The sequence below is a fragment of the Manis pentadactyla genome, chromosome 3, assembly GCF_030020395.1.
Source record: "Manis pentadactyla isolate mManPen7 chromosome 3, mManPen7.hap1, whole genome shotgun sequence".
In the NCBI taxonomy this organism is placed as follows: domain Eukaryota; kingdom Metazoa; phylum Chordata; class Mammalia; order Pholidota; family Manidae; genus Manis; species Manis pentadactyla.
The window spans coordinates 45,697,867-45,716,736 of record NC_080021.1 but is presented as its reverse complement, the minus strand read 5'-3'; the positions used below and the strand labels follow the sequence as shown (position 1 = coordinate 45,716,736).

The window sequence follows — 18,870 nt, the reverse complement described above, 5'->3', positions numbered from 1 at the left end:
GCGCCGGAAGGGGCGGGAGGGGAAGAGGAGTAGACTACGGAATCTCCAGTGGTCCGAACGCTGGCTGTCAATTGCGTTGCAGAACCACGACTACCTCGGGTTGATGAAGTGCCAAGCAGGCTTTGGAAATACTGGAGCATGGGTGGGAAACGCTGCCAACTCTGGATCCCCAGCCCAGTGAAACGTCCAGCAAGCAGCCTTTCCAGGGCTGGCAGGAAAACGGTGCGAGGTTGAAAAGTAAGACATTGTTTTTCAAAAGAAAATTAACTGTTGTCTCAAAGCAGAGACTTTTTGTTTTCTTACTCTGCAGAATGTGAACAATACCACTTAATCCACAGGCTTACTGTGAGGATTAATTGCCATGAAAGTCAAGAAATTGTATAACGTGAAATGCCATGAACACAAAAATGTAGGGTGAAAATTAAGTTTCCATGACTTTCTGTTGATGAGCATTGGAGCAACCGGAACTATTGGGGAGTCTACAGTGACCCAAGTGCTTGAGAGAGCAATGAGGAATTACCTATCTAGTAAAATTATACGTGCTTACCCCACTCCTAGGAAAATTCTAGCACACATGCCCAAAGAAATACCCACAGATGCAAGAATTTTCATGGCAACACTTTATAGTTGCAAAAAAGCTGTAAACAATTGTCATTAACAAGAAGTAATAAAAGTGTATTTATGTAAGGTAATCGTGTATAGCAAGTAGAAAAATATGAATTAGTGCTATTACTATTAACATGGATAATCTAAAAAATGGTGAAAAACGAGTAGAATTATTAGTGTAAATAGCATTTATATGATTCGAAACATGCAAAATAGTATAACTTACAAGCATGTATAAGTTTAAAATTATAAAGAAATGCACTGAAGTGATAAACACTGATATTTCAAGATAGTGGTGAACTGGGTGGAGAAATGTAATAGAGAAATGCACGGGGACTTAAAATGTTCTGGTTGTTATATTCTTTAGGTTGGTGGTAGTTTCACATTATTGTTTGTGGCTTTAATTATTAATTGAAAGTTAATTTATTATTGAATATTTCAGATATACCAAATAATTAATTACTCAGCCAACCTGATTCTTCTGTTAGCTATTTATCTCTTTTATAATTTGTTTTTTCCAAGAACCAATTCTTGGCATTCATATGTATTATTTCCAGAATTTTTCTGTTTTCTGATTCTTCACATTCTTCAGGAATTTACTAATTCCTTCCTTCTTCTTTCTTTAGGCTTATATGCTGCTCTTTTTCTAATTTCTCTGGTGCTTAAATAATAAGTTATTTCTTACTAATTACTATATGTATTTATGTCAACCAACTTTCCCCTAGGCTCTGCTTTAACTGTTACTGATATACCATGTAGTGCCTTCATTAATGGTATTTTTTCACATTGATTTTCTTAGCTTTCATTTTCTTTTTTGACCTAAGAGTAGTGTGAGGTAGCTTTTCTTCTTCATTAATACACTATTTTTTAGAGCAGCTTTAATTTTACAGAAAATTGAGCAGATAACATAGGGAGTTACTAAATGTCACCTTTTCTCCCTGTTCAAGGATTTCCCTATTATTAGTATCCTGCATTAGTGTAGTGCATTTATTATAATTTGTGAACCAGTATTGATGCATTATTATTAACTAAAGTCCGTAGTTTACATTAAGGTTCATTCTTTGTATTGTACATGTACTGACTGTGTTTTTGAATTTACAGGCTATCTCTTCTATAGACTATAGAAGAATTATGCAAGAAACTGATAATAGTTACCTCCAGGGAGGGGACCTTAATGGCAAAGGTACAGAAATAGAGGGAATCGATTTCCATGTACATATATTACCTGTTAAAAAATAAAAATTCAAAAGATGAATAAGACTTGAAGAGTAGGGAAAACTTGTTTGTACAAACAACTCTTTGAAGAACTTTTGTTGCAAAGAACAGAGAAATGAGGTGGTTGTTGGAAGGGGACATGGAGTCAGAAAGAGTGTTTTTGAGATGAGGGATAACAAACCTGCAGACTGGTGGGAATGAGGCAATGGAGAGAGAAACAATGATGATGAAGAGAAAGAAGCAGGATAAAATTGAGAAGATGGGAGAGGGGTACCTCATAACCAAGCAGAAAGTGACCTTTGCTAGAAAGAACACCTGCTTCTTGGTAACCAGAGGCAAAGACTACATATGGAGGTACATGCAGATGGGAGTAGTGAATTAATATGTAGAAATAACAGCGTTCATTTTTATGGTTTCTATTGTCTCAGTGAGATCATCAGCTATGAAGGGCAGAAAGATGTGGAAGAGGTCAAAGAAAAGAGAAGGTATTAAATTAAGCAGACTTCCAGGAGAACTCAGAATCCCTAATTGGCTATCCATCATGTCTCATAGTATATAGATCCCCAGATTCACTCCTTGCTCACTCTTTCATTTTGTCCCTATCATACCACTTTGATGATTCAGTCATTCTCAGCTAAATATGGCTACCTTAATACAGAGGTATCCACATCACTGTGCCCTTTCTTGCATGGTTTCCTCTGCTTTGAATATGATCCCCTTGATATGGCTTTCAGACACCTACATACAGTTACAGTAGCATCTAAAAAAGTAAAATACCTAAGGAATAAATTTAAACCAGGAGGTAAAAGGCTTATACTTCAAAAAACTACAAAATACTACTGAAAGAATTAAAGATTTAAATTAATGGAAAGTTATACCATGTTCATAGATTGGAAGACCTAATATTATTAAGATGACAGTAGTACCTAAAGTGATCAGATTCAAGCAATCCCAATCAAAGTTCTAACAGCTTTTTGTTTTAGAAATCGAAAATATGATTCTTAAATTTATATGGAATTCAAGGGGCAAAATAGCCAAAACTGTCTCAAAAAAGAACAAATTGGAGGGGACACACTTCCTGATTTCAGAACTACTATAAAACTACAGTAATCAAAACTGTAATGGCATAGGATAAGCATATAGATCAATGGAATAGAATTATGAGTATAGAGGTAAACCTTTACATATACAATAAATAGTTTTTCAACATAGATAGGAAATTCAACAGGGAAAGAATAATCTTTTCAGTGAATGGTGCTGACATAACTGGATACCTACATGGAAAAGAATGAAGTTGGACCTTTACCTCATACCATATGCAAAAAAGATCTCAAAACTGATCGAAGACTTAAAAATAAGAGTGAAAAACATTAAGCACTTAAAAGAAAACATACGGATAAATCTTACCTGGAATTTGGCAGTGAAATCTTAAGATATGACACAAAAAGCATGAGCAATACAAGAAAAAATTAATTGGACTTCATCAAAATTTGAAACTTTTGTGCATCAAATGACAGTATTAAAAGAATAAAAAGACAATCTACAGAATAGGAGAATATGTTTTCAAATTATATATTTGATAAGGGCCTATTCTCCAGAATATATAAAGAACTCTTACAACTGAACAACAAAAAGACAAACCACCCAATTAAAAAATGGGCAAGGGACTTAATAGACATTTCCCCAAGGAAGATGTACAAATGGCCAATAAACACATGAAAAGATGCTTAACATCTTTAGTCATCAGGAGAGGCAAATCGAAACCACAATGAGATACTTCACACCCATTAGGATGGTTATAATTTTTAAATAGTAACAAGAATTGGCAAGGATGTGGAGAAATTGGAGCTCTTGTTCATTGTTAGTAGGAATGTAAGCTGGTATAGCCATTGTGGAATGCAGTTTCGCAGTTCCTCAAAATTTAAATATAGAATTGCCATATAACCCAGCAATTCCACTGTAGGTATACACCAAAAAAATTGAAAACAGGTACTCAAATACTTGTATATACATGTTCATGGCATCTATTTACAATGGCCAAAAGGGGAAAACAACCCAAATACTCATTGATATAAATAAGCAAAATGTGGTATATATGTATCTCCCACCCGTCATTAGCTCCTCCTGCCCCTCAGATTTGACATTCTCTCATTTGTGACTTCAGACTGTATTCCACAGATTTAAACTCATGTCCAACCAGTTTATTGCCCTTATTTATTTACATGTCACTGTCCCCCTGTTAGCCTGTGAGCTTCTTCCAATGTAGTCATTATATCCTGTTCACCAATATGTCCCTTCTATCTAGCACCCTAAAACATATATGTTGAGTGAATTGATTTCTTTCTTACAATTTTGAACTGCGTATAGAATTGGATCCTATTTTATATATTAAATGCTTAGATTGTACTATTCTTACCCTTTCATTTTTGTCTGTCTTGCCCATCAGATTAAAAACCCCTTCAAAACTGTGCTCTATAAACAGCCTAAAATAGTAGCTATTGCTATTTTACCCAGTACAGTGTCTTTCCTTCTTTGATTTATATCACCTTGCAGTGAAAAGACCCATTTGAAGAAAAACAAAAATTGCCTCTAATGTGAAAAGCAAATCTAATTTATGTAAGTCAGAATGCTTGCCAGGAGCAACTTGACAAAAATGCAAAGATGGTGGGAGAGAGCTAACCAGCCCGCAACTCAGTGTTGCATTTATTTGGTAACATGAGCTCCATTCCAAGGTGACTGACATGCACACAAATATATGGAGTAGGAGGAGGAGGATCTGCGTGAACTGCCAAGCATTTCAACCTCTCCAGAGACTTAGTATGTCAAGAACAACTGATTTGGGAGGCTGGCAAATTGCCAACTGTAAGACATTCAGCCACTAACAGGAATACAAAGGACCCTCATTTTTTTCCCTCTTTAAGCACATGGATTAAAAGTAACAGCTGCCGCTCCTTCTCTATGAGACTTGATTATGGTAATTCCCCATGGCCAAGGGCTTGCTGGGAAACCTTCACATCATTTTTCAGAATGTAGTCTAGAGAGTACCTGAACATTTGAGAAACAGAGATTGTAAACCATTATCTATACAAACTATGTCAAAATAAGCACACTGAGTAGTCCCAGTTCAGAAAGATTTAATGAACCAGCTACTTTCCAGGTTATTTTCCAGCCTCGTAAAGGATAACATTGTGGGATCCTGTCTGTTTTGAAGACAAACATACAGCTAAAATTCTGTGGTTCAGTTCCACCCTTGGGAATGGAGCCTGCACTATGTAGAACATAAGCCTTACATGACACTTTTTCTTTTTTGTAATTGTTCCACTATATTTAGCAGATCTACAATCTCTCAATACATGTTCCCTCAAGAAGCCCCATGGAAAAGCATTTCTGTGATCAAAAATAATTTGGGATTATAACAACTTGGTATGGTGATAGCTGGTACCTAGAATTATCATGTATATAAATGTTGAATCACTGTGTTGTACACCTGAAACTAATGTAATACTGTGTGTCAACTACCCTTCAATAAAAAAAATAAAATAAAAAATAAAAAAATAATTTGGGAAGTTCTTTATATCCTGTTTCCCTCTAAGAGCACTATGTATAAGCTCTGAGTACACAGAAAAAGAACTTCTGTTTAAAATTTAACTACTAGCAACAACTGCAGCTTAATCCAAACTTGACCTTAACAATTTCAATGATTTCTATACTCTTAAGGGCTATGGATTATTCTTTTATTTAGATAAATAAAAGGCTTTTAAATAAAAGCCTAAGTACAAAGGCTAAGTGGATTTAAAGATGGCCAGTAGACCGGATTAAAGATGGCGGCTTAAGAGGAAAGACAGAGGTTTCCTCCTAAAACTGGATATAATTAGAAAATTTGATTGGTGCAACTAATCCTGAGAGAGCAACAGGAAAGAGGATGGCATCAGACTGCACACACCTGGAGAAAAGAGCAGACCTCAGCGAACGGGGTAAGTACCAGAGCTGTGGCTCTGCGGGACCCAAGCCCCTCCCCCACCCCAGCTCACCGGCGGGAGGAAGACAAACGGAGCAGGGAGGGAGTGGAAGGCTTGGGACTGCTGAATACCTAGCTCCAGAGATCTGCTCTGGGAGCACAAACCTACATTTCATGGTGCTTTCATGAGACTTGCATGACTACCAGGTTGGAAAGTTAATACAGGCAGACTACCTGGGGAGACTGGGATTCCAGCTGCTTGTGGAAAGCAGGGATCCATATCCGGCTGCTCTGGGACAAAAACATACCTGTGTGACTGGCCCACTGGCTCAGGCAGTGGAGACAGGCACAGCAGCCAGGAGGCTGGGAACAACTCTTTCGTCCCCCCTGGTACCAGTACCACTCCCGTGCGACTCCGGACATTGCTTTAGAGGCTGAGCAGCTCCAGAATAGAGCTTCTGGATGCTAGAGGGAGCCATATACAAACATGAAACGCCAAAGGAACCTTGTCCAGAGTAAAATTATTAACACAACTCCCGAGAAAGATTTAAATGATATGGACCTCGTGACTCTTCCTGAAAGGGAGTTCAAAATAAAAATCATCAACATTCTATTGGAGGTACGGAAAGACATCCAAGAACTCAGGAATGAATTCAGGTCAGAGATCCAATCATTGAAGAGCATGATGGAGGTTATTAAACATAGGTTGGATATGGTGGAGGAGACAATAAATGAAATAGAAACTAGAGGAGAGGAATACAAAGAAGCTGAGGCACAGAGAGAAAAAAGGATCCCTAAAAATGAAAAAATATTGAGAGAACTGTGTGACCAATCCAAATGGAACAATATTCACATTATAGGGAAACCAGAAGAAGAAGAGAGAGAAAAAGGGATAGAAAGTATCCTTGAAGAAATAATTGGTGAAAACTTCCCCAAGCTGGGGGAGGAAATAATCTCTCAGACCATGGAGCCTCACACAACTGCCAACACAAGGGACCCAAGGAGGACAACACCAAGACATATAATAATTAAATTGGCAAAGATCAAAGACAAGTACAGAGTACTAAAGGCAGCCAGAGAGAGAAAAAAGGTCACCTACAAAGGAAAACCCATTAGGCTATCATCACACTTCTCAACAAACCTTACAGGCCAGAAGAGAATGGCATGATATATTTAATGCAATGAAACAGAAGGGCCTTGAACCAAGAATACTGTATCCAGCACGATTATCATTTAAATATGAAGGAGAGATTAAACAATTCCCAGACCAGCAAGAGTTGAGGGGATTTGCCTCCAACAAACTACCTCTACAGGGTATTTTAGAGGGACTGCTCTAGATGGAAGCACTCCTAACGCTAAATAGATGTCACCAGAGAAAATAAAATCACAGCAAAGAAAGCAGACCAACCAAATACTAACTAAAGTCAAAAAAATAAAATCAACTACTCACAAAAGCAGTCAAAGGAAACACAAAAGAACACAGAATAAAACACCTAACATATAAAGACTGGAGGAGGAGAAATAAGGAGGGAAAGAATCATCAGACTGTGCTTACAATAGCTTAATAAGTGAGTTAAGCTAGACAGTTAGATAGTAAAGAAGCTAACCTTGAACCTTTGGTAACCACAAATCTAAAGCCTGCAATAGCAATAAGTACACATCTCTCAATAATCACCCTAAATGTGAATGGACTGAATGCACCAATCAAAAGACACACAGTAACAGAATGGATAAAAAAGCAAGACCAATCTATATGCTCCTTATGAGAGACTCACCTCAAACCCAAAGACATGTACAGACTAAAAATCAAGGAATGGAAAAGATATTTCATGCAAACAATAGGGAGAAAAAAGCAGGTGTTGCAGTACTAGTATCAGACAAAATAAATTCCAAAACAAAGAAAGTAACAAGAGAAAAAGGACACTTCATAATGATAAAGGGGTCAGCTCAACAAGAGGATATAACCATTATAAATATATATGCACCCAATACAGGGGCACCAACATATGCAAAACAAATACTAATGGAATTAAAGGAGTAAATAGAATTCAATGCATTTGTTCTAGGAGACTTCAACAAACCACTCACTCCAAAGGACAGATCCACCAGACAGAAAATAAGTAAGGACACAGAGGCACTGAACAACACACTAGAACAGATGGACTTACCAGACATCTACAGAACCTGACACCCAAACCATCAGGATACACATTCTTCTCAAGTGCACATGGAACATTCTCCAGAATAGATCACACACTAGGCCACAAAAAGAGCTTCAGTAAATTCAAAAAGATTGAAATTCTACCAACCAACTTCTCAGACCACAAACGCATAAAACTAGAAATTAATTGTACAAAGAAAACAGAAAGGCTCAGAAACTCATGGAGGTTTAACAATGTGCTTCTAAATAACCAATGGATCAATGACCAAATTAAAACAGAGACCAAGCAATATATGGAAACAAATGACACTGACAGCATAAAGTGCCAACTTTTGTGGGATGCAGCGAAGGCAGTTCTAAGAGGAGAGTACATAGCAATCCAGGCCTATCTAAAGAAGGAAGAGCATTCCCAAATGAATAGTTTAAACTCACAATTATTGAAACCGGAAAAAGAGGAACAAATGAAGCCAAAAGTCAGCAGAAGGAGGGACATAATAAGGAACAAAGAAGAAATAAATAAAATTGAGAACAATAAAATAATAGAAAAAGATCAATGAAACTAAGAGCTGGTTCCTTGAAAAAATAAAACAAAATAGATAAGCCCCTAGCGAGACTTATTAAGAGAAAAAGAGAATCTACACACATCAACAGAATCAGAAATGAGAAAGGAAAAATCACAATGGACCCCACAAAATACAAAAAATTATTAGAGAATACTATGAAAATCTATATGCTAACAAGCTGGAAAATCTAGAAGAAATGGACAGCTTCCTAGAAAAATACAACCTTCCAAGACTGACCAAGGAAGAAACAGAAAATCTAAACAGACCAATTACCAGCAAAGAAATTGAAGTGGTAATCAAAAAACTACCCAAGAACAAAACCCCTAGTCCACATGGATTCACCGCTGAATTTTATCAGACATATAGAGAAGACCTAACACCCATTCTCCTTAAAGTTTTCCAAAAAATAGAAGAGCAGGGAATATTTCCAAACTTATTCTATGAAGCCAGCATCACTCTAATACAAAAACCAGGCAAAGACCCCACGAAAAAAGAAAATTACAGACCAATATCCCTGATGAATATAGATTCAAAAATACTCAACAAAATATTAGCAAACTGAATTCAAAAATACAACAAGAGGATCATATACCATGACCAAGTGGGATTCATCTCAAGGATACAAGGATGGTACAACATTCAAAAATCTATCAACATCATCCACCACATCAACAAAAAGAAGGACAGAAACCACATGATCATTTCCATAGATGCTGAAAAAGCATTCAACAAAATTCAACATCCATTCATGATAAAAACTCTCAACAAAATGGGTATACAAGGCAAGTACCTCAACATAATAAAGGCCATATATGACAAATGCACAGCCAACAGCATACTTAAAGCGAGAAGCTGAAAGCTTTTCCTCTAAGATCACGAACAAGACAGGGATGCCCACTCTCTGCACTGTTATTCAATATAGTACTGGAGGTCGAAGCCATGGCAATCAAACAAAACAAAGAAATACAAGACATCCAGATTGGTAAAGAGGAAGTCAAACTGTCACTAGTTGCAGATGACATGATGTTGTACATAAAAAACCCTGAAGACTCCATTCCAAAACTACTAGAACTAATATCTGAATTCAGCAAAGTTGCAGGAAACAAAATTAATACACAGAAATCTGTTGCTTTCCTATACACTAACAATGAACTAGCAGAAAGAGAAATCATGAAAACAATTCCATTCACAATTGCATCAAAAAAGAATAAAGTACCTATGAATAAACCTAAGCAAGGAAGTGAAAGACCTATACCCTGAAAACTATGACACTCTTATGAGAAATTAAAGAGGACACTAACAAATGGAGATTCATCCCATGCTCTTGGCTAGGAAGAATTAATATTGTCAAAATGGCCATCCTGTCTAAAGCAATCTACAGATTCAATGCAATGCCTGTCAAAATACCAATAATATTCTTCAATGAACTGGAACAAATAGTTCTAAAATTCATATGGAACCACAAAAGACCCCGAATAGCCAAAGCAATCCTGAGAAAGAAGAATAAAGTGGGGGGCATCTCACTTCCCAACTTCAAGCTCTACTACAAAGCCACAGTAATCAAGACCATTTGGTTCTGGCACAAGAACAGAGCCACAGACCAGTGGAACAGAATATAGAGTCCAGATATTAACCCAAACATATACAGTCAATTAATATATGATAAAGGAGCCATGGAGATACAATGGGGAAATGACAACCTCTTCAACAGCTGGTGTTGGCAAAACTGGACAGCTACATGTAAGAGAATGAAAGTATATCACTGTCTAACCCCATACACAAAAGTAAATTTGAAATGGATCAAAGACCTGAATGTAAGTCATGAAACCATAAAACTCTTGGAGGAAAACACAGGCAAAAATCTCTTGGACATAAACATGAGTGACTTCTTCACGAACATATCTCGCCAGGCAAGGCAAACAGTAGCAAAAATGAACAAGTGGGATGATATCAAGCTGAAAACCTTCTGTACTGCAAAGGACACCACCAAGAGAACAAATGAAAGATCTGATAAAGGGTTGACATCCAAAATATATAAAGAGCTCACACACCTCAACAAACAAAAAGCAAATAAGCCAAATAAAAACTGGGCAGAGGAGCTGAACAGACAGTTCTCCAAAGAAGAAATTCAGATGGCCAACAGGCACATGAAAAGATGCTCCACATCACTAATCATCAGAGAAATGTAAATTAAAAACCACAATGAGGTATCACCTCACACCATCCAAAAGACAAACACCACCAAATGTTGGCAAGGTTGTGGAGAAAGGGGAACCCCCCTACACTGCTGGTGGGAATGTAAATTAGTTCAACCATTGTGGAAAGCAGTATGGAGGTTCCTCAAAAAGCTCAAATAGAAATACCATTTGACCCAGGAATTCCACTTCTAGGAATTTACCCTAAGAATGCTGCAGCCCAGTTTGAAAAAGACAGATGCACCCCTATGTTTATCACAGCACTATTTACAATAGCCAAGAAATGGAAGCAACCTAAGTGTCCATCAGTAGATGAATGGATAAAGAAGATGTGGTACATATACACAATGGAATATTATTCAGCCATAAGAAGAAAACAAATCCTACCATTTGCAACAACATGGATGGAGCTAGAGGGTATTATGCTCAGTGAAATAAGCCAGGAAGAGAAAGACAAATACCAAATGATTTCACTCATATGTGGTGTATAAGAACAATTAAAAAACTGAAGGAACAAAACAACAGCAGAAACACAGAACCCAAGAATGGACTAACAGTTACCAAAGGGAAAGGGACCAGGGAGGATGGCTGAGAAGGGAGTAATAATGGGGGAGGGGAGAAAGGGCATTACGAATAGCATGTATAATGTGGGGGGGGTCACAGGGAGGGCTGTGCAACACAGAGAAGATAAGTAGTAATTCTACAGCATCTTACTACACAGATGGACAGTGACTGTAATGTGTTTTGTTGGGGGTACTTGGTGATGGGGGGAGTCTAGTAAACATAATGTTCCTCATGTAACTAGATTAATTATACCAAAGTAAAAAATAAAGTAAAAGATCACTAGACTTAGAATATGAAAACATGAATCTTTGAGGCCTGAAATGGCACATTCAAAAGATTTAATTTGAGGATGTTTAATGATAATTTTTTTTTAAAGAATGCTTCGTGAAACTTTTCAGGTAAAGAATGTGATCATTATATTGATAGTGGTGATTTACAGTATAACTTGTCAAAACTCAGCAAATTATAAATTTTAAATGTTTGCAGTTTATTGAATGTCAGTTACATCTCAACAAAGCTTTAAAAATATGTTTAACAGAGAAACTGTTTACAGAGGTGTGAGCAGAGTCAAGAGGAAGACATTTAAGGACAAGAAATCCTGAGAAGCCATTACCATGCTAGGACTGAAAGAGCACAAGGAGGAGACTTCACAGGAAATTATCAGAGTTATAGGCATAAACATGGGGTCAGCAGTCTACAAACAAATTGTTTCCATCCAAGAAGAGATCAGTGCAGGAAATGAGAGTGAATGTTAAGAAACTTCTTTAGGAATTTAACGGACTGTGGATAACATGAAGGTCCCCGTGGCCAGGATTCTCACCTGGCTCTGGTTGGCTAGCTCACTACACACGTGTGCGCAATACGTTGTTATTGACTCTATATAAAGAGCCCCACCCAGTGCCCTGGATGATATGGTGGCACTGCTGCAAGGCTGCAAGAGAGTAGAGCAGAGGCCCAGAGGCAGAGACTAACTTGCTGCATGCAGACTTGCTCTGAGTGGATGGTGTTTTAGTGACTGACCTGCCACCATGGAAATAAAGTTGGTTATAACCCTTTCACCCCAAGAACGTTCTACGGTAATTTCTTTGGTCACAATAAGTCCATAGTGAACTTGTCCAGGGCAGAAACCCATTGGCAAAATACAGACTAATGTTACATTTGTTGAATCAAATAATATAAAGCTGGGAATTATATATTTTGTGTATCCTTGAGTTTTTAAATTTTCTTTTCTAGTAATTCTTTTTTTCTTGTTTCTTTTTTGTTATTTTTTGAGTGCTGATCAATGTTGGGGTAGTAATTGGAAAATGATCATTTACCACTGATAATTTGAGAAACATGGGTCTAGAGGAATTCAACTTCTGATAAACTTCAGCTACACATGGAGAGAGCTACGGAAAATGCATACGTCTGTCTCTCTTTCCTCCTACACTTCGATCTCTATTTCTCCGTTGGACCAAACCCAATCAGAAGACAGAGAAGGCAAGGTGAGGCTGTGTATAGCTGGCCAGGGCATTGAGTGGGGCAGAGAAAGGTAAAAAATGGATCTGGAGGAGCAAAGAATAGGCTGTAGTCTGGGCTATATCATTCATTAACTGTGTGATCTGTCTTGCCTGAGGGTTTCAGCCCCAGGCAAATTTACTATGGATTCAGTGAGATTGAGAAATGACAATAGAATGTTCTTGGGGTATAAGGGTTTATACTGTGGATAAAGTGAAGGTTCATATGGCCAGCATCCTTACCTGAACCTAAACTACTTGATGATGTAACCGGCCTGTTGCTAGGCTACTACTTCCACACCCATAGGCAATTAGCTATTATCAACTGAGTCACTGTATAAAGAGCTCTGCCCAGTAGCAGAGATGAAGGAGAATTACAGACCTGCAGACTGTTGGATGCAGACGTAATTCGGGTGCTCAACCTAATGCTAGAAGAACAAGTGGGTAATAAACCCTTTCACTCCAAGAACTTTCCATTGTCATTCACTGAATCCATAGTGAACTTGCCCCGGGGCTGAAATCCATTGGCAAGACAATACCCAGCTTTATTCTCACAGTGATAGATTAAGCACTAGAATCATGTCTGCATCCAGCAGTCTGCAGGTCCATTATCCACCTCTGTCTCTGCCTCCACCCAGAGCACTGGCCAGAGCTCTTTATATAGTGACTTGATCAATAATACTTCATTGCCGATGGGTGTAGAAGCATTGGCCTAGCAGCAGGCCAATTACATCATCAAGTAGTTTACGGTCAGGTGAGAATCCTGGCTATAGGAACTTCCATTTTCCCCACATCTTCCAAGAGTTACTTAAGTCTCAGTGCACCTCAGTTCCCCTCACCCCGTACATCGGGGAGCCTTAGACCACTATACACTTATTCTACCACTGTCAATTCACTTAAGCCAGAGACCCGACATTCATTCTTTATTCTCTTCACTCCCATTCCATCCAGTCGGTCCCAATCATCTCACCTTCATGATGACATCTACATGTGGCACCTCGTCCCCAATCCCACTGCCCTTCCTGAGCTGAGTTCCTCAGCATTTGTCCACTGTCTTGGAACAGCCTTATGGCTGGTCTTACTCTATCCCAATCCATCCTCTATAATGACAAATACAGATTTGACTAAATCACTCCCTATCTTAGTATATAATTTGAGAGTGAGCATTTAGAAGCTACTTAAATGTTTAAAATCCTTGAGTGTTTTGTTTTGATTTTGGCCTTTAGGTTATAAATGCTTTCTTACACTTCATGCTTCCAGTAATGCTCTTTTCCTCTGCTTGAAATGCCTTGTTTGCCAGATAATTCTTTATTCATCTTTCAGAACTTGGGAAATTTCCCATGTCCACCTGTCTTCCCAATGGGTTTCAGCCTCAGGCGAGTTTACTCTTGCTTCAGTGAGACAAAAAATGACAATGGGACGTTCTTGGGGTGAAAGTTTATTTATACCCAGCTTTATTCTCACAGTGGCAGGTCAAGTGCTAGAATCCTGTCCACCTCAGAGCAAGTCTGCACGTAGCAAGCAGGTCTCTGCCTCTGAGCCTTTCTGCCCCTGCAGCCATCTCAGTCTCTGTCCTCAGGGCTGACGCCACTCCAGCCTCTGCTTTACTGCAGCCATGCAGCCCAGAGCCCTGGGTGGAGCTCTTCATCTAGAGTTAATAATAACGTATTACCCACACATTTGTAGTAAGCAAGCCAACCAGGGTCAGGTGAGAATCCTGGCCATAGGAACTTCTATTTTCTCTACACCACTGTCTTGCCAATGGGTTTCAGCCCCGGGCAAGTTCGCTATGGATTCAATGTGACCAAAGAAATTGACAGCAGAACATTCATGGGGTGAAAGGGATACACCCAACTTTATTTCCAGGTGGCAGGTCAGTCACTAAAATCCCGTTCACTCAGAGTAAGTCTGAATGCAGCAAGCTGGTCACTCCCCTTGCCCCTGGGCAACTCTGGCTGCACAGTCATCCCACACAGCCGTCCTGTGGGCCTCTCTGCACAGTCATCCCACACAGCCGTCCTCTGGGCCTCTGTCCTTGGTGCTGCCACCACTCCAGCCTCTGCTCTGCTCTCCTGCAGCCTTGCAGCCCTGCCACCATGTCACGCCCAGAGCTCTGGGCAGAGCTCTTTTTATAGAGTCAACAGCCACGTATTGCCCACAGGTGTGCAGTGAGCCAGTCAACCAGGGCCAGGTGAGAATCCTGGCCACAGGAACTCTCATTTTATCCACAACCACCACACCCAATACAACCAAAGGGCTGCTATATGCTCTTACTGTATACCTTACCACATCACTTATTCCTGCATTATAATTAACCTTCCCTTTAGAAACTGTAAACCCCTTGAAGGAACTACATCATTTTCATGGTTGTATTTTCTTGTCTTATAGTACATGGACACAAAAATGGGCACAATAAGTGCTATCTATATGTTGAATCTAAAGAAGATTTGTGAATAACTGAGAATTGGGATGATCTTTGAGTCTTCATGGAAATGGAATTTTAACTAAGTCATTTCTGAATGAGATGGCCAGAGAGGAGGGAAGAGAGTTCCCAGTTGGTATAGCAATTTGAGCCAAGGCAGAAAATCTGGTGTCTTGCCAATGGGTTTCAGCCCCGAGCAAGTTCGCTACGGATTCAATGTGACCAAAGAAGTTGACAGCAAAACATTCTTTGTGGTGGAAGGGTTTATTACCTGGCTTGTTGTCCCAGCAGTAGGTTGAGGACTAGTGTCTCTACCTCCACCAGAGCCCTGGGCCGAGCTCTCTATATAGCACAATAATAGCTTATTGCATAAAGGTGTGGAAGCAGTAGCCTAGCAACAGGCCAGTTACATCATCAGGTGGTTTAAGTTCAGTGAGGATCCTGGCCATGGGAACCCCAACTTCCCCACATCTGGTATGATTAGTGAGTAAATAAATTTAAATGTCAGAGCTAAAGATAAGATGGTTGAGGTCAGTTGAGGTCCTTTGCAAGAGAATCTTGAATTCCACATTGAATTTGTCTTGGAAACTGGGAGTGAACTGAAGAATTGAGATTGCATATTGATCTTTTTGAAAGGAGAATTACATTATAGAAAAGATATGTCAGGAAGATTACTCTTCCTGTGTCTTACTGTGGTGTTTATAATTAATTGAAATAAAGGGAGACTAGAAGCAAAACAGTTGTTAAAAAATTATTAAAATAATTCCTATGAGGTTAAGAGTATGGATTTGGATTGTTGGCAGTGGATATAGAAAGGAAAAAGATGAGAAGAAATATTTTTAAAAGTTGTAAAACTTTGTTAAAATAATGGTCTCTATCAAGTAATGACTCTATAGCATCTTACTACACTGACAGGCAGTGACCACAATAGAGGGGCTGAGGACTCAATAATGTGGGTAAATGTTGAAACCAAAATGTTTATATGAAACCATCATAAGATTGTATATAAATGATACTTTAAAAAAAGAATCCTGGGGCACCTGCTCCCAAATTTGGATAAATAAATAAATAAATAATGGTCTCTAATGACTAGCTTTTTACATGCATGGAACTCAGCGTTACTTATTATACAACACTCTAAAATTCTGGTCGATACCAATGACAGAAATAAAGAGAGGACAAGATGATGAGGTAGTGAGTTCATCTGCTTTAATAAATTTATTATTGTTATTGTTTAAATTTAGAAAGTCATCTTGAAAATTAAAATCTCAAGATGTTTTGCATTGTGGACACCAAGCCCAGTTGCTATATCTACTGCCACCTGCTGGCAGAAAGAGAGTGACTATAGTTTCTTAATTGCTAAACCTACAAACTAAAGTTACAGTTCACGTTATACAGTCATCTAAATAAATGTCAAGCATCTGGATGTAATAGGAGTTTCTACTTTTTATTACACACTCTAATTTCTGTATCACTACCAGATCAAGAGGCCTTGTGGACTTGCTACTGGCCCATGAAGCTTGATGCCTTATCTCATTTTAATTCCACTGTTAAAAAGTAGTTTTAGGATTTCCTTAGGTTAACAGTTTCCTCACTTCTAAGACTGAAACCGCAAAACTTGACTAGTTGCCTTTACAAGGATACCAGAAAAAAGAATGGAGAAAAAAAACATGTTGAAAAGTAAGGATGCTTTTATTTTGTTTGCACCAGGCATCTGGTTTGTTCTACAAACTGATTTTTTTAAATTTGATTCAATAACAAAACTTTTATTTTGCCATGTTGATTAATATGTTTTAAAATCTAGTAGAATCATTCTACAAGTAAATTAATAAATGGTATGTATTGGTAATACTGGATCTCTGTACATATCTTTAAAATATTCATAACCTTTGACCCAATACTTTTCATTTCAGAAATTCTAAGGAAGCAATCACAAAATGATGAAACAAATTTATTTAAAAATATCTATCACATGATTTGTACTAATAGGAAATTGGAAACAATGTAAATGTCCAGTTAAATAATAATAGTAAACAATAGCTGTAATCATTGTTTTAATGAAATTTTTAAACAGCCATCAAAATGATATTCATGAATAACTTAGAATTACATGGAAAAGTATATTTTATTTGTTCAGTAAAATGCATATATGATATGATTGCAACTATATAAAACTGAATAAAATTTTAATAATCTGTATGTATTAAAAAATCTAGAAAGAAATATACCAAGGGTCAGAGTTTTGACTATAGATATTTTTTGGTATTCTAATCCACCATCCTCCATGGTAAATTACTAAAATCCCACATGATGCCTAACAAATACTATGTATTCAATAAGCTTTTCAAACCTTCTACTGAACCACTCCCAGTGATGGAGAGAGATTCTGTGTATTGCTTTATATCTTTATTCTTACTAATTTGTGAAATATTTTCATCTTTCCCCTACTTGATATTTCCAAACGAGACCATGTACTTTTAAATCTATGTCAGAATATTAGCCATAAGTATATGGAAAAGGATTCATGGTAGGGGTGCAGCCTCTTAGCATGATCATGGTCTAGATCCTAGAGCTAGAACTAGTAGCTGGGCTTCAACCTCATAGGATTAGAAACCTGGGTTAACTGGTTTCCTCAGGAGTGATCAGAATAGGGCCATTTTAGTCACACTCACTTATGACTAATTATAAACTAGATTCTGATGTTTCAATTTACATTGAAAACCAGAACGTGTGTTAACTCATCATTATAGACCTTATAGAACCAAAGTTGCATGATAATGAATGGACTCAGGAAACTCCAAAGCCCAGTATAATCAAGCTCTGAATGCCCTTTCTCTCTGTTAGGATATATCTAGTAAGGGGAATGATAACAGTATAGAAACAGATGGTTGCATTTTCTCCAATGCTGAGAACCCTGATTTGTTTAGGATACACTCTCCTAATATTCCTCCCTGAAATCATGCATTCAGGAAAACTGGCCTTAGCTCTAGCCTGAGGGAGTGAGTCTCATTTGATCTAATTTCCTTTCGTGGGTATTACATTCTCCTTGCCACTGATTGGTTTAGGGAGAACCACGTGATTCCACTTAGAAAAATGAGACGTGGGGAAGTTGTCTGAGTAGCCTTCCAGAAAAGATTTCTTAGCTCTTAGAGCTAAAATTATAAAACTCATTAAAAAGATATAGGGGGAAACCCTCATGATACTGGATTTGGCAGTGATTTCTTGGGTATGACACCAAAGCACAGGCAACAAAGGAAAAAACATAAATTGGACTACATCAAAATCAAAAACTTTTGTGCATCAATATACCTGATAAAGTGTTAATATCCAGAATATGGTAAGAATGCCTACTATTCAACAACAACAAAAAAGTATAATTTAAAAATGGTCAAAGAACCCAAATAGACATTTCTCTAAAGAAGATAATGGCAATAGCATATGAAAAGGTGCTTATCACTAATCATTAGGGAAATGCAAATTAAAATCATGACGAGATACTACCATTCATCTATCAGGATTGCTAGTATTTAAAAAAATTGTTGGCAAAGATGTAGAAAAACTGAAACCCTTGTACACTCTTGGGAATCAAAATGGTACAGGCACTATGGAAAACAGTATGGTGGTTCCTCAAAACATTAAATATAGAATTACTATATGATCTAACAATTCCATTTGCAAAAGAATGGAAAA

General features: G+C 37.9%; 1 long non-coding RNA gene across 1 annotated transcript; it reads left to right on the top strand.

Annotated features, from left to right (window-relative positions):
- The first annotated feature begins 12 nt into the window (after nucleotides 1–12).
- On the top strand, nucleotides 13–16,018 carry LOC130682857 (uncharacterized). Its single transcript, XR_008996238.1, has 2 exons — nucleotides 13–237; nucleotides 12,536–16,018. It is a non-coding gene; the product is annotated as an uncharacterized LOC130682857 (long non-coding RNA).
- Nucleotides 16,019–18,870: the final 2,852 nt, after the last annotated feature.